This window comes from Mustelus asterias, chromosome 7 (genome assembly GCF_964213995.1).
Source record: "Mustelus asterias chromosome 7, sMusAst1.hap1.1, whole genome shotgun sequence".
NCBI classification, from domain to species: domain Eukaryota; kingdom Metazoa; phylum Chordata; class Chondrichthyes; order Carcharhiniformes; family Triakidae; genus Mustelus; species Mustelus asterias.
The window spans coordinates 129484770-129502711 of NC_135807.1; positions in this window are offsets into that span (position 1 = coordinate 129484770).

The window sequence follows — 17942 nt, forward strand, 5'->3', positions numbered from 1 at the left end:
ACAGTCTTGCCTGGTGACTGTCGAGCGGTGTTCATTCATCCGTTGTCGCAGCGTCTGCATAGTTTCCCCAATGTACCATGCCTCGGGACATCCTTTCTTGCAGCGTATCAGGTAGACAACGTTGGCCGAGTTGCAAGAGTATGTACCGTGTACCTGGTGGATGGTGTTCTCACGTGAGATGATGGCATCTGTGTCGATGATCCGGCACGTCTTGCAGAGGTTGCTGTGGCAGGGTTGTGTGGTGTCATGGCATGACACCACACAACACTGCCACAGCAACCTCTGCAAGACGTGCCGGATCATCGACACAGATGCCATCATCTCACGTGAGAACACCATCCACCAGGTACACGGTACATACTCTTGCAATTCGGCCAACGTTGTCTACCTGATACGCTGCAAGAAAGGATGTCCCGAGGCATGGTACATTGGGGAAACTATGCAGACGCTGCGACAACGGATGAATGAACACCGCTCGACAATCACCAGGCAAGACTGTTCTCTTCCTGTTGGGGAGCACTTCAGCAGTCACGGGCATTCGGCCTCTGATATTCGGGTAAGCGTTCTCCAAGGCGGCCTTCGCGACACATGACAGCGCAGAGTCGCTGAGCAGAAACAGATAGCCAAGTTCCGCACACACGAGGACGGCCTCAACCGGGATATTGGGTTCATGTCACACTATCTGTAACCCCCACAGAGTTTCACTGGCTGTCTTGTCTGGAGACAATACACATCTTTTTAGCCTGTCTTGATGCTCTCTCCACTCACATTGTTTTGTTTCTTAAAGACTTGATTAGTTGTAAGTATTCGCATTCCAACCATTATTCATGTAAATTGAGTCTGTGTCTTTATATGCTCCGTTTGTGAACAGAATTCCCACTCACCTGAAGAAGGGGCTTGCAGCTCCGAAAGCTTGTGTGGCTTTTGCTACCAAATAAACCTGTTGGACTTTAACCTGGTGTTGTTAAACTTCTTATAATATTGTTAAGCAGGATGCTCTATTCTTATTGTGAATAAAAGCCTTTATTCCCGGGTACGTCCTAGCCTCCCGAGTGAATTAATCGCGCATCAGCGGGTTAGGTGGATTGGCCATGCTAAATTGACCCTTAGTGATAGGGAGATTAGCAGGGTAAATACGCGGGGTTGTGGGGATGGGGCCTGGGTGGGATTGTTGTCGGTGCAGGCTCGATGGGCTGAATGGTCTCCTTCTGCACTGTAGGGATTCTATGATAAGAAAGGACAGTTAGAATAATGGATACTTAAATGGCAATAGGAGGAATCTGAAGAGAAATGCCATCAGCAGAACTCAGTGCTAAGCAGAATCATGCATGTGTGTGGGTGCAGGCCTGTGTGAGTTTTGCACATTTTGCTGGCAAGCGCTGGCATGTAGGATGCATTACATTCTGTTCGTGATTTGTGATCATTCCAGCGCAACCATTGAATGGATTTGAACATCTTGAGCAATAGACAGTAGCTATATACCAGGCAAATACAAATACAAATAAACACAGTAATTGGTGTGAGTAATATATTTGAAGTTCCACATCGTTGATGGGAAAATAACCTCCGTCACCAGGAGTAACAATTGAGAAATACTGCCCCATTGAGAAATCACACATTTACATCGTTCATTCATGAATAAAAATCTTTCACACAGGGTTTTGAACAGCGTGTGTGGTTGTGTTGTTCAGAGCTTAGTTATAAGATCGTTTTTTATTTCTGCTACATGAATAACAGCATTTTGCCCATGTTCGGCTGGCCCTGGTGACTGTTATTGACAGGTTGCTTAGTAAAACTGGTCCCATGTGGCGTACATTATCCAGAGTACGGGGTTACTAAATACTCTTGCAAATGTTGCAATCAAGCGCTTTAACTAATACGTCCCATCTGGGACCATTTACACTGAAAGTCTTCCAAAAACCAAAGCAGGCTTCAAAAAAAAAGGAAAAGCGGGCAAATGTTGTGGTCCACATGGTGACTAAAAGAAACATTAGAAACTCTTCAACTCCCTCTCTTTCTTTCCCTCGTGGCCATTTCCATAGCAGGTGGAGGGTTTCCCGCTAAGTGACAAAACAAAGCCGACATTAATCACTTATAAATAGAGATGCATCCTTCCATGTTAAGCAGATTACAGCAACTACCACCTGCATTTGTGTGGCACCCATCAATCTGGAAGATGGTCAGAAACATTACCAGGTAACGATGGTCCTGGGCCCAAAGTGGCACTGCTGAGGAGGGCCATTCAACCGTTGGACAAGGGACTCGGCTGCAAGGGTGGGGGGGTCTAGAGGTTGGAGAGGTAGGTAGTGGAGTGGAGGACTTTATAAAGAGGGAATTCCAGAGTCACTTTAAAGTGCTGAAGGCACGACTGACTAGCAATGATGGGGAAAGGTGCAGAAGGCGATAGTTGAAGGAATACAGACTTATTAATTTATGGTTAAATGTATCCTGTACTTTATAATATTTATCCAGGACTTGAACAAAAAAATCAAGGCTGCCACTCAAATGCAGTACCCAGGGAGTGCTGCATTGTTAGTGGTGCTGTCTTTTGGGAGATATGTTAACCTGAGGCCTCCTCTGCTCTCTCTCGGTAGATGTAAGATATCCCATTGGTACTTTTTCGAAGTAGTGCAGGGTTCGTCCCAATGCCCTCTGCAATATTTATTCCTCTTGTTTTTGGTCATTATCTCAATGTTGCTTCTGGAGCTTGCTGTGTGCAAATTGGCTGTTGTTTCTTCTACATTACAACAGCGATTACACTTCGAAGAGTACTACATTGGCTGTACAGCACTTTGAGATATCCGGTGATGGAAAAAGAGTGCAAGTCTTTCTATCGTTGGGTTCCTATGACAAGTAATCCAACACTATGTTCAAAACTTTATTTTTGTTGCTATTTTTTAGAAATGGATTTTCTGCGGAACCTAAAAGGATGCTTCCACAAGTCACTTGACCACAACGTTGTCCCTTTGTCCTGGGAGGTACCAGCAGGAGGTACAGAAACATTCATTCAGCCTGTGGAAACTCACACCTCATTGTACAGACCCCTTGTAATCAACAAAAGTAGAGGCAGTGCAGACAAACTGGTTCCCTCAACTGGAACTGTTCTTGACGAGATCAAAACTCACTGTACTGGAATTACTCATTGTAATGGTTGAGAGCTTCAGGTTTTTAGGTGTCCAGATCACCAACAACCTGTCCTGGTCCCTCTATGCAGCCGCTATAGTTAAGAAAGCCCACCAACGCCTCTACTTTCTCAAAAGACTAAGGAACTTTGGCATGTCAGCCACGACTCTCACCAACTTTTACAGATGCACCATAGAAAGTATTTTTTCTGGTTGTATCACAGCTTGGTATGGCTCCTCCTCTGCCCAAGACCGCAAGGAACTACAAAGGGTCATGAATGAAGCCCAGTCCATCACTCAATCTAGCCTCCCATCCATTGACACTGTCTACACTTCCTGCTGCCTCGGGAAAGCAGCCAGCATAGTCAAGGACCCCACGCATCCCGGACATACTTTCTTCCATTGGGAAAAAGATACAAAGTCTGAGGACACACACCAACCGACTCAAGAGCAGCTTCTCTCCTGTTGCCATCAGACTTTTGAATGGACGTACCTTGCATTAAACTGATCTTTCTCTACAACCTAGCTATGACTGTAACACTACATTCTGCAATCTCTTCCTTCCTCCTCTATGTATGGTATGCTTTGTCTGTATAGCGCACAAGAAACAATACTTTTCACTATATACTAATACATGTGATAATAATAAATCAAATCAAATGGAACAGAGGCTAATAAGCACTTTGTCTCTCTCACAAGGAGGAACAATGGCCATATTGGCCAGAGCACACAAACTGGTTAAGATACAATTAGCCACAACTGCGACATGTCACGTGACTCAAGTCTCTGGCCTTTTCGAACAGTTTTAATAACATTTTTACCATAGAAGGCATTCTTTCTGGTTGTATCACAGCTTGGTATGGCTCCTGCTCTGACCAAGACCGCAATAAACTATAAAGGGTTGTGAATGTAGCCCAGTCCATCACTCAAACCAGCCTCCCACCCATTGACTCTGTCTACACTTGCCGCTGCCTCGGAAAAGCAGCCAGCATAATCAAGGACCCTATGCACCCTGGACATTCTCTCTTCCACCTTCCTCCATCGAGAAAAAGATAGAAGAGTCTGAGGACATGTACCAACCAACTCAAGAACAGCTTCTTTCTTGCTGCCATCAGACATTTGAATGGACCAACCTCGCATTAAGTTGATCTTTTTCTAAACCCTAATTATGGCTGCAACACTACATTCCGCACTCTCTCCTTTCTTTCTCCCTATGTACTCTATGTATGCTATGCTTTGTCTGTATAGCATGCAAGAAACAATACTTTTCACTGCATCCGAATACATGCGACAATAATAAATCAAATAAAAAGAAAACCTTTATATTTATATTACAGCCTCACAAGCAATCTGCTGGTTAACATCTAACTGCTTCTCTATCCTGTCTGCACTGGAATATTTCCTGCAGAAATATTACCTGCAGAACCACCCCAGTCTTTGTGTACCTATTCATCTTGCAATATCCACACCAAATTCTTCAACTCTGGTCTCCAGCCAGCTGAACTTGAAATCTTGTCTGAAAGAATTCCTCATTGGGTTCCGACTCTGGAAATCATGTGAACTAACATTCATTTTAGTTGTTCTTGTACTGTTACCGTCCTTAGCTATTCCCCTCTTTGGTTTGTGTGTGTGTGTAATGGAGTCAGCTTTTGAATGTGGAATAATCTTAATCATAACATGACTTTCCTGTGGGTTATTGGTAAATTGGATTACACAGATCGAGGGTTTGGGGAAACATGTCACTGTATGTTTTACAAATAATTCGAAATAGCTTACAGATTTTTTAGTTCATTTATCATTGTCACAAGTAGGCTTACATTAACACTACAATGAAGTTACTGTGAAAACCCCCTAGTCGCCACACTCCAGCTCCTGTTCGGGTACACTGAGGGAGAATTTCACATGGTCAGCGCACCTAACCCAGCACGTTTTTCAGACTATGGGAGAAAACCGGAGCATCTGAAAGAAACCCACGCAGACATGGGGGAAACATGCAGACTCTGCACAAACAGTCATGCAAGCTGGGAATTGAGCCTGGCTCCCTGGCGCTGTGAGGCAGCAGTGCTAACCACTGTGTCACCGTACCGCACCATGAGGGCGAGGTGTGGGGAATAAATACTGTTTACCTATCTCTCTCCTGTCTGTAACACTATTTTCAATGATTTGAACTCTGAAAAAACTTTGACAATATCAATGCTACAGTATACAGCCTTGCCCCTTCCTTAAAAATTTCTTCCTTAATCATCGGCGATAGCTGCTGATTAAAACGTTAGATGTGAGCTGCAGAATTTTTTTTTAGTTACAGGATGTGGACAATGCTGGCTAAATCAGCATTTATTGCCCATCCCTAATTGCCCTTGAGAAGGTGGTGGTGAGCTGCCTTCTTCAACCACTGCAGTTTATGTGGTGTAGGTACACCCACAGTGCTGTTGGAAAGGGAGCTTCAGGATTTTGACCAAGTGACAGTGAAGGAATGGCAATATATTTCCAAGTCAGGATTGTGTGTGTATTGGAGGGCAGGTGGTGGTGTTCCCCATGCATGTGTCCTTGTCCTTCTTGGTGGTAGAGGCCACAGCTTTGGAAGGTGTGGCGAAGGAGACTTGGTGAGTTGCTGTAGTGAATTTTGTATATTGCACACACTGCTGCCATAGTATTTTGGTGATGGAGGGAGTGCATGTTTATTATGGTGGATAGGTTGCCAATCAAATGGCCTGCTTTCTCCCGGATGGTGTCAAACCTCTTGAGTGTAGTTGGAGCTGCACTCATCAGGCAAGTGGAGAGGATTCCATCACATTCCTGACTTGTGCTTTGCAGATGGTGGACAGCCTTTGGGGAGTCAGGAGGAGAGTTACTAACAGCAGAGGGGTGATGCAATGGGGAAAGATTGTGGCGCAAAGTGGTGTCACTGGACTAGTAACTAGAGGGCCAGGCTAATGCTCCGGAGACAAGGGTTCAAATCCAATCATAGCAGCTGACGGAATTTAAATCCAATTAATAAAGTCTGGGATTGAAAGCTATCAAGACACCAAAACTATCACTGCTTGTCATAGAAGCCCATCTGGTTCACTGATGTCCTTGAACATGTCCTGCATGTGGCTTCAGACCCACAGTAATATGGTTGCCCTCTGAATTGGCCGAGCAAGCCATTGAGTTTAAGGATAATTAGCAATGACAACAAACATTGACCTGGCCAATGAGGCTCACAAATCATGAAAGAATAAATGAAGAAACTGATTTCCTAGCCCCTGACCTGCTTTGGTAGCCACAGCATTTATATAGATGGTCCAGTTCAGTTTCTGGTCAATGGTAACCCTCGGGATTTTGATATGTCAGCAAAGCAATTGCGTAGCTCAGTTAATGCCTTCACGCTAATTTGTACAGTTAAGCAAGACAACATGTCAGGAGCCTATATTACTGTACATCAGCTGATGGTGTAAATAGCTGGTGAATACCAAAGATGTCCAGGTTAAGAACATAAGAACTAGGAGCAGGAGTAGGCCATCTGGCCCATCGAGCCTGCTCCGCCATTCAATAAGATCATGGCTGATCTTTTTGTGGACTCAGCTCCACTTACCCGCCCGCTCACCAGAATCCTTAATTGCTTTACTGTTCAAAAATCTATCTATCTTTGCCTTAAAAACATTCAATGAGGTAGCCTCAACTGTTTCACTGGGCTGGGAATTCCACAGATTCACAACCCTTTGTGTGAAGAAGTTCCTCCTCAACATGGTGGGGAACACAGTGGCTCAGTGGTTAGCACTGTTGCCTCACAGCGCCAGGGACCTGGGTTCAATTCCCATCTTGGGTGACTGTCTGTTTGGAGTTTCCACATTCTCCCTGTGCCTGTGTGGGTTTGCTCCAGGTGCTCTCGTTTCTTCCCACAGTCCAACGATGCGCAGGTTAGGTGGATTGGCCATGATAAATTGTCCCTGAGTGTCAGGGCGATTAGCAGGTTAAATGCGTGGAGTTACGGGAATAGCGTCTAGGTGGGATTGTGGTCGGTACAGACTCGATGGGCCGAATGGCCTCCTTTTGCAGTGTATGGATTCTATAACACAGTCCTGAATCTACTCCCCCTTATTTTGAGGCTATGCCCCCTAACTCTAGTTTCACCCGTCAGTGGAAACAACTTCCTTGCTTCTATCTTATCTACTCCCTTCATAATCTTATATGTTTCTATAAGATCACCCCCTCATTCTTCTGAATTCCAATGAGCATAATCCCAGTCTACTCAGTCTCTCCTCATAAGCCAACCCTCTCAACTCCGGAATCAACCTAGTGAATCTCCTCTGCACCCCCTCCAGTGCCAGTATATCCTTTCCCAAGTAAGGAGATCAAAACTGTACACAGTACTCCAGGTGTGGCCTCACCAGCACCTTATACAGCTGCAACATAACCTTCCTGTTTTTAAACTCCATCCCTCTGGCAATGAAGAACACAATTCCATTTGCCTTCTTAACTAGCTGCTGAACCTGCAAACCAACTTTTTGTGATTCATGCACAAGGACACCCAGGTCCCTCTGCACAGCAGCATGCTGCAATCTTTTACCATTTAAATAATAGTCTATTTTGCTGTTATTCGTACCAAAATTGATGATTAGGGGAATTTTACAGTAACTTCATTGTGGTGTTAATGTAAACCTTACTTGTGACTAATAAATAAACTTTTACTTTTTTTTTAGATGGTTAGGTTAGGTTGATTGACCATGCTGGATTGCCTCTTAGTGTCAGGGGGATTAGCAGGGTAAACATGGCTCTGCCATGATGGGATGTCACCGTGGCAAAGCGGTTAGCACTGCTGCCTCACAGCGTCAAGGACCTGGGTTTAATTCTGGCCTCGGGTGACTGTCTGTGTGGAGTTTGCACATTCTCCCCATGTCTGCGTGGGTTTCTTCCAGGTGCTCTGGTTTCCTCCCACAGTCCAAAGATGTACAGGTTAGGTTGATTGGCCATGCCAAATTGCCCCTTAGTGTCAGGAGGACTAACAGGGTAAATATGTGGGGTTATGGGAATAGGGCCTGGGTGGAATTGTTGTCGGTGCAGGTTTGATGGGCCAAATGGCCTTTTTCACTGTAGGGATTCTATGATTCTAACACATCAGCTGAGAACTAAATCTACTGTGCCACATAGCACTTCCCCTTTTGGCAAAGTTTACATTTAAGAATGAGCTAATTGAACTTTGGATATCTAAGTTCCCTCCACAGTAACTCGTTTGAGTAGGGCCCATGTTTTAAACAGCAAGAATGCCCGTTAATTCATGTTTATTTTCCTGACTAAGGGGGCTTCTGATTTACACGCAGCTCCAATTGCTGGGGGCTTGTCTACTTAGACCAATTCCCCACAGGGAGTGCTCAATGCGATGACCTTATTAACACACAGCTTCCTTGGCAACTCACTGTTCAGCACAACTGTGCTGAAGGCCCAACTCCCAGCTACCTGTGAGCAATGCCACAAGAAAGCTGCTAATCTATTCAAAGGAAACTGTCGGTGACTGCAGTGATATTGTTTATGCATTAGAAACATATTGCTTAGCCCAGAACTCGAAGCTTTAGGCCAGAAAGTACATTGGGAAATATTGAGGTCACTTTCAGCTAATCTGCCTGGGTTTGGGCTCTCGTTTTACACTCGGCTCAATTTTACTCCACACTGAAGTGAACCAAGTGTGAAACAAGTGCTCGGTCTGAATTAATTAGTCTTCCTCGATCAGGTTAGGTCAAATCATTGCATTTTCACTCATGATAAGCACTGAATTCAAGCCTTAGAATCCCTACAGCGCAGAAGGAGGCCATTCAGCCTATTGAGTCTGCACCGACAATCCCACCTAGGTCCTATCCCCATAACCCCAAATATTTACCCCGCTAATCCCTCTAGCCTACGCATCCCAGGACACTAAGGGGCAATTTAGCATGGCCAATGCACCTAACCCACACATCTTTGGACAAACGATTAACCTGAATCAATCGGTTGGCTACAAAGCATGCATATGGGCGGCACGGTAGCACAGCGGTTAGCACTGCTGCTTCACAGCTCCAGGGACCTGGGTTCGATTCCCGGCTTGGGTCACTGTCTGTGTGGAGTTTGCATATTCTCCTCGCGCCTGCGTGGGTTTCCTCCGGGTGCTCCGGTTTCCTCCCACAGTCCAAAGATGTGCGGGTTAGGTTGATTGGCCATGCTAAAATTGCCCCTTCGTGTCCTGGAATGCATAGATTAGAGGGATTAGCGGGTAAAATATGTAGGGATATGGGGGTAGGGCCTGGGTGGGATTGTGGTCAGTGCAGACTCAATGGGCCGAATGGTCTCTTTCTGTACTGTAGGGTTCTATGATTTCTATGAATTAGGGGCAGGAGTAGGCCACTTGGACCTTCAAGCCCGTTCCACCATTCAATAATATTATGGCCAACCTGATTGTAATTTCAATGCCACATTCCTGGCTACGCCCAGCACCACCCCGCAATAACCTTTCACCCGCTCGCTTATCAAGAATCCATCTGGCTCTGCCATGACGGGATGTCACGGTGGCAAAGCGGTTGGCACTGCTGCCTCACAGCGTCAAGGACCTGGGTTTAATTCCAGCCTTGGGTCACTGTCTGTGTGGAGTTTGCACGTTCTCCCCGTGTCTGCGTGAGTTTCTTCCAGGTGCTCTGGTTTCCTCCCACAGTCCAAAGATGTGCGGGTTAGGTTGATTGGCCATGCTAAATTGCCCCTTAGTGTCAGGAGTACTAACGTGGGAAATAAGTGGGGTTATGGGAATAGGGCCTGAGTGGGATTGTTGTCAGTGCAGGTTTGATGGGCCCGAATCGGCTCCTTCTGTACTGTAGAGATTCTATGAAAAATATTCAAAGACTCTGCTCCCAATGCCTTTTGAGGAAGGGAGTTCCAAGGACCCATGTTCCCCATAGCATTAGCCTGGGCCTCTGGATTACTAGTTCAGTGAAACTATCTCCATCCACAACATCATTCCCCCCCAGTGTTCACCCCTCTGTAGTGAGCAACTCAGCTCCTGACTCCCCATAGCTATTTAACAAGCCACATTCTCTGAATTATGTGTAAAGATTGGGGAATTATTTTTCTTAGCTGAGAAAGGAACCACAGGCTCTGAAGAAGGGTCCTATTGGACTGAAACGTAAATGCTGGCCAGAATTGTCCAGACCCTCACACCAGTAGGATCCTCCCATTGTGATTAAATAAGATATTATCAGACTGATCCTCTGAGTAAAACGTATCCACTCATTATAACTCAAAACAATTCGAATTTACCTTTTAAAATTCTCATGCATTCTTGACGAATTGGATAAAAAGGTATGTGGCTCCCGGGAAAAGTGGTCTTAGAACTGAGGAAGCTGCAATGTGAAAGATGGCACTCGGTTGACTGATTATATTCTACCACAGTTCTAACCTCCCCTGCGCACTGCTCCCCACGATGGCGCAGTGGTTAGCACTGCTGCCTCACAGTGCTAGGGACCTGGGTTCAATTCTTGGCTTGGGTCACTGTCTGTGTGGAGTTTGCACGCTCTCCCCATGTCTGCATGGGCCTTCTCCGGGTGCTCCGGTTTCCTCCCACAGTCTGAAAGAAGTGCTGATTAGGTGCATTGGCCATGCTAAATTCTCCCTCAGTGTACCCGAACAGGCGCCAGAGTGTGACGACTCGGGGATTTTCACAGTAACTTCAGTGCAGGGTTAATGTAAGCCTACTTATGACACTAATAAATAAACTTTAAGGTTTGATTCTGAATTTGGATGTTTCCTTGAGATATTTGATTTGCATTGAAATTTCTGTTAGCACTGTGTGGAGTTGTGACGGGTAAATTCTGTTGACAATATTGTGCAAATTGTTGAAAAGAATCCCTGAGACCAACAGTAATGGATTTCAGAGATAACATGAAAATAGGCCATTATTAATTAGACTGCTTTGTCTTTACTTGTGTGTGTGTGTGTGTGTGTGTGTACGTGTTTGCGTACGTGTGCTAGCATGTTGCTGCCCATGTGGTTGCATGTGTTTGTTTGAGCATGCACATTAATTTTATTCTTTTTAACTCAGGCCCATGATGCAATTGACCCTCATTTTTAAAGCTACATTAAGGCAGAACAAGTGAGACAAAATCAAAGGTAAAGACTCCAAGTCTTCCCACCTTCTTCTTTTCAGGAGATTGGTAAAGGCTCACTTTTCAAAATGAATAATTTAATAACTGTTTACAGTTTTGTTCTGTGTGTTTTGTCAACAGTTAAAGTGCATGTACTACAAGTTCATGATGGGTTCCGTGACAGTTAACTGCAAGGTTAGACTGTGTCTTTTGTTGTTCGCTCATATATTATTCCCCAGAAAGAGAGCAATCATTTAGGAAATGGAATTCACCTGTGCAGGATCATATTTCCTTGGTAACTTCTCTTTCACTTAACTGCTTACTCCAATCCAGGGTCCCGGGGATCGGGGCCTATCCCAACGGATACTGGGAGTTAGATGAGGACGGGACACCAGTCCATCATGAGACACACACTCAAGCACCACAAACACACAGAAAAACTGAGGGGCAATTTAACATGGTCAATCCACCTAACTTGCACATCTTTGGACTATGGGAGGAAACCGGAGCACCCGGGGGGAAACCCACGCAGACTCGGGGAGAATGTGTAGATTCCGCACAGTCACCCGAGGCCAGAATTGAAATCGGGTCCCTGGTGCAGTGGGGCAGCAGTGCTAACCACTGTGCCACCGTGCAACTCAAAATTTCCTTGGTAATAAATGTCATAATTTATTCCTTGTAATAATCACAAACCTGTTGTGTTCATTTTGTATCGTCTATTATCACAAACAAATAATAAGGTTGTAGCACTTACATAAGAATGTTCAACTCCTGGAACATTACAGCTGAATGAATCATTTGGTCCATTAAGTCTGCTCTCATAACCAAAAGAGAAAATGCTGGAAAATCTCAGCAGGTCTGGCAACATCTGTAAGGAGAGAAAAGAGCTGATGTTTCGAGTCCAGACGACCCTGTGTCAAAGCTCTGTCAAAGCCTGCTCTCATGGCTCCCTCGCCATAAACCACTTTGTCTAATCCCTCTCATCTCCCCAAACCTAAGATTTAACTTTTGCGGGCCACTGTCTAATTATCACTGCAACTTTCTGACAATTGTCCTGTCTCGGAAACCCTTGAAGGTTAACAGATGGGGGAAGCCTGTTGCAGTTAGTGGTGGATTAACCATTAGGCTGAGTAGGCTTAAGCCTAGGGGCCCGGAAGGGAGGGGGACCCGAGAGCAAAACAAAATTGGTTTAACCCTTTAAGGGTGAATAAATTTTCATAACTGTTCAGGTGAGCATTCATTTTCGGCACTGAAGAAGATCAAAATCTATTTGCGCTCAACAATGAGCGATGAGAAACATAGTCACTGGCACTCATGCACATTGAATCAGACACGCTTTGATCTGTTGATTTACATGCTGTTATCGACACTTTTGTAAACCAAAAAACATGGAAGTTTTTAAAGTACAAATGTAAAGAAAATGAAAAATAAATGAATAAAAGGACTGCAATTGATTCATATAACTTTATGATATTATACATGTAGTACATTATACATAGTACAATGATATAAGTTATCTAACGTCACTTAACGTCACTTTATTCTATTCAACGAAGGGTGGGGCAGGGAGCAGGGGGCAAGGTCAGGGGGTCTTACTAAAGCTCAGCCTAAGCGTCTGGGTGGTAGTTAATCCGCCACTGGTTGCAGTGTGAGATCGATGGAGCGATACAAGTGAAATGTCCATGTGTATTGCCAAACCGTACAATTAGATAATTGTCACACTTTGAACTAGGCTCCAGTCAGCTAATTTTGTCATTGAGAGTTGCAAAATGGATTGTGGATGGTTGAGCATGCTTCTTCTTTTATTCATTCATGGGACATGGGCGTCACTGGCTGGCCAGCATTTATTGCCCATCCCTAGTTGCCCGAGGGCAGTTGAGAGTCAACCACATTGCTGTGGCTCTGTAGGCCAGACCAGGTAAGGACGGCAGATTTCCTTCCCTAGAGGACATTAGTGAAATAGATGGGTTTTTCCGACAATCTTAATTTTCTTATTGAATTCAAATTCCACTATCTGCTGTGGCGGGATTCAAACCCCAGTCCTCAGAACATTAGCTGAGTTTCTGGATTAATAGACTAGCGATAATACCACTAGGTCAACGCCTCTCTACTGAGGTTGTATATACCTGGGGGGACGGGAGGGGGAGGGGAATCGCGGGACAGGATTGTCGGGTCGCAAGCACCGAGGTATCAATGGCAAATGTGGACTTGGACTAAATTTTCAAAGCCACGAGGTCCCCTTAAATGTTTGTGTTTTTTCTCTTCCTATGGACGTGGCTTAATCATCTGCTCTGAGGCCCGATTGCTGCTACAACCTTTAAAATAAACATGTGTCTTGTCTTCTTCAGGGCAAACACAGCAGTTTCAAACGCTCCCCCCTCAGCCTCTGCCCACTGAACAACACTTCACCACCCCGCACTCACCTCCCCACCACTGAGATCAACAACGTTCAAACCTCACCCACCCACCCCCTCACTCTCAAATGACATTCCTCCCCAGCCCCAGTTTTCAATCTGAAGTCTGAGACATTAAAATTGGGTCACATTGGGAAAGGTTTGGGAAGCACCCATTAATGGGGAATTTCAAGTCATCAGGGACTTCCTGGAGTGTTTCTAATTAAAAATTGTGACTTCATCAGACTTATTTAGAAGTTTAAGTTTATTGATTAGTGTCACAGGTAGGCTTACATTAACACTGCAATGAAGTTACTGTGAAAAACCTCTTACCACCACACCCCGGTGCCTGTTCGGGTACACTGAGGTGCAATTTATCATGGCCACTGCACCTAACCCACACATCTATGGACTGTGGGAGGAATCCGGAGCACCCGGAGGAAACCCATGCAGACACGGGGAGAACGTGCAGACTCCGTACGGACAGTGACCCAAGCCGGGAATCGAACTCGGGTCCAGCAGCGCTAACCACTGCGCCACCGTGTTTAGGTACTTCAGTTAGGTGGCTTTCACTCACATTTCCATTCTCTGCGGTTGACAAATGTTATTGCATTTACTTAATGGCCTGACGCTTGGCCTCAGAGTCAGAACATTACAGATTTCTCATGCAAGTCAAACTGAATTGGAAATTCTAAATAAAGCAGTTTATCGCTGTACATTCATCAGTGCTACAATCATACCAGATACTAGCTGCCAAATACATTATTCCCCCAGCACTGCTGAGCACACAGCACCAAACTGCTTCATTTACATCTACTGTAACACTCAGCAGATGTCAGATCTCACAAGATCTAATTTTACTTTTTTTGACCCGGACGTTTCATAAATCCCTGCTTTCCCAAACCTCTAAAGAGCAACTCACGGAATATCAAACCAACAGCCTTCCTGGGTCAGGGACGTCTGCAAAAGGAGTAAGAAAACATTAAACACTCCTGTTTCTAATCTCAATTAAGCAACAAATTCGAACTGTATACTGCATAAATTAGCAGACGCACCAAACCAGAGAATACTTTGCTACCACTTGAAGGGGTTGAGATGCGTGGCATTGATGGGGAAAGTGGATAAATACATGAGGGAGAAAGGAGTCGAAGGATAGGGTTCAATAAACGAGGGTGGGCAGAGGGTGTTGTCAAGCAGAAATACTGACATCAGCTGGGCTGTTTTGTACGTTAACATAGGGCAGCACAGGTGCTTTGTAAAGGATGTGAGGCATCCCGCCTCCACCACCCTCCCAGGCAGTGCGTTCCAGACCGTCACCACTCTTTGGATAAAAAGGTCTTTCCTCAAATCCTCCCTAAACCTCCCACCCCTCACTTTTAACTTGTGTCCCCTTGTATAGATAGGGTGAACAGTGGGAAGCTTTTTCCCAGGTCGGAGGTGACAGTCACGAGGGGTCACAGGCTCAAGGTGAGAGGGGCGAAGTATAACTCAGATATCAGAGGGATGTTTTTTACACAGAGGGTGGTGGGGGCCTGGAATGCGCTGCCAAGTAGGGTGGTGGAGGCAGGCACGCTGACATTGTTTAAGACTTACCTGGATAGTCACATGAGTAGCCTGGGAATGGAGGGATACAAACGATTGGTCTAGTTGGACCAAGGAGCGGCACAGGCTTGGAGGGCCGAAGGGCCTGTTTCTTGTGCTGTACTGTTCTTTGTTCTTTGTTCTTTGTAACTGACCTTTCAACTAAGGGGAACAGCTGTTCCCTGTCCACCCCTTCCGAACTGAAGTACCTAAACACGGTGGCGCAGTGGTTAGTGCTGCTGGACCCGGGTTCGATTCCCGGCTTGGGTCACTGTCCGTACGCAGTCTGCACGTTCTCCCCATGTCTGCATGGGTTTCCTCCGTGGTTAGCACTGCTGCCTCACAGCGCCAGGGACCCAGGTTCAATTCCTGTCTGTGAGGAGTTTGCACATTCTCCCTGTGTCTGTGTCGGTTTCCTCCGGGTGCTCCGGTTTCTTCCCACAGTCCAAAGATGTGCGGGTTATGCGGATTGGCCCATGTTAAATTGTCCCTTAGTGTTAGGGGGACTAGCTAGGGTAAATGCCTGGGTGGGTTTGTGGTCAGCGCAGACTCGATGGGCTGAATGGCCTCCTTCTGCCCTGTAGGGATTCTATGATTCTAAGAGTAGCAATGGAGGTAGCGGAGCCAAAGGAAAACAAATTGTTTCAGGGTTCGTTTTGAAAGGAATTGAATTCAAAAGCAGAGGAGTTGTGTTAAATTTCTATAGACCTTTGGTTAGACCACATCTGGAGTGTTCTGAATGGTTCCAGCTTCCATATTGCATGAAGGATATAGCAGCACTGAAAAACAAGTGCAAAGTAAGACTTACAGTGATGATGGGCTCAGGGGAAGAATGGTTGAATCGGGGAACAGACTTCTTCTTGAGTCTGCCAGTATTTTCCCTCTGGGTTGCTGACATCCTGTACAGTCTGGTGAAGGCAGGTGTACTGGAGAGAGCAATAAGTTGGACTGGTGTTTAAATATGGCACCAGGACCTTTGAACCCGTCAGCTGAGGTGGACCGACCAACAGTTTCCGGCCTGCTAGCTGATTCAGAGGGGAACTTTGATTTAATTTATGATTGTCACATGTATTAGTATACAGTGAAAAGTATTGTTTCTTGCGCGCTAATACAGACAAAGCATACCATTCATAGAGAAGGAAAGGAGAGAGTGCAGAATGTAGTGTTACAGTCATAGCTAGGGTGTAGAGAAAACTTGCCTGTGCATAACTAATAAGATTCCCAGTGCGGAATCTGGCACAGGATCCTGCCATTCCGGCCAGCGGGAAAAGCACCATCGGAACTGCCCGCCACCGCACTTTGTCTCAAAATGGGAGAATTCTGTCTGGTGAATTTCTTCCTGGCCTGTACCACTCCACCGCTACAACATCCCAGGGATTGCAAGAGGTTGACTTTTCAGTGAACTTAAGCATGGTGGCATAGAGTGGGACCAGTGAGGCCACACCTGGAGTATTGTGTGCAGTTTTGGTGTCCTTATCTGAGGAAGGATGTCCTTACTATAGAAGGAGTTCAGTGAAGGTTTACCAGGCTGATTCCTGGGATGGAAGGTCTGTCATACGAGGAGAGACTGAGTCAGTTAGGATTATATTCACTGGAGTTTAGAAGAGTGAGAGGGGATCTCATAGAAAGTTATAAAATTCTAACAGGATTGGACAGGGTAGATTCAGAAAGAATGTTCCCAATGGTGGGGTCATAGTTTGAAGATAAGGGGTAAACCTTTTAGGACTGAGGTGAGGAGGAATTCACTGCCATAGAAAATAGTTGAGTTGTGTGATTTCAAGAAGAAATTAGATATAGCTCTTGGGGCTAAAGGGGTGAAGGGATATGGCGGAAAGGCGAGATCAGGATATTGAATCTGATGATCAGCCATGATCAAAATCGAAGGGCAGAATGGTCTACTCCTGCTTCTATATTCTACATAATGGGGGGAGGGATGACAATGCGAAGTATACTGGGGATTAAATTATTCATGTGGTAACTACTTCTTGTACAACAACAGTAGCTTGCATCTGCGTTGTACCTTCAAATGTCCCAACCCAGTTTACATATGTACATTAACAGACACTGGGCTACAGAAGCAGATATTGGGGCAGGTGACCAGAAGCTTTGATCAAGCTTCTTAAATGAAAATAAGAGCCGGGTGGTTAACAGTGAGATTGAGTGTCTAGGTTTACAGGAAGATATAGACGAGATGGTCAAATGGACAGATAAGTGGCAGATGGAGTTTAACCCTGAAAAGCATGAGGTGATACACTTTGGAAGGAGTAATTTGACAAGGAAGCATACGATGAAAGGTTTGGCACTAGGAAGTTCCGAAGAACAAAGGGACCTTGGTGTGTTTGTCCATAGATCTCTGAAGGCAGAAAGGCAGATTAATAGGATGATGAAAAAGGCATACGGCACACTCGCCTTTATCAATCAGGGTATAGATTACTAAGGCAGAGAGGTCATGATGGAGTTGTTTCGAACTTTGGTGAGGCCAGAGCTAGAGGACTGTGTGCAGTTCTGGTCGCCACATTATCGGAAGGATGTGATTGCACTGGAGGGAGTGCAGAGGAGATTCACCAGGATGTTGCCTGGGATGGAACATTTAAATTATAAAGAGAGGTTGGATAGGCTTGGGTTGTTTTCTCTGGAGCAGAGAGGACTGATGGGTGACCTGATTGAGGTGTTCAAGACTATGAGGGACATGGACAGGGTGGATAGGGAGCAGCTGTTCCCCTTAGTTGAAGGGTCAGGTACGAGGGGACACAAGTTAAAAGTGA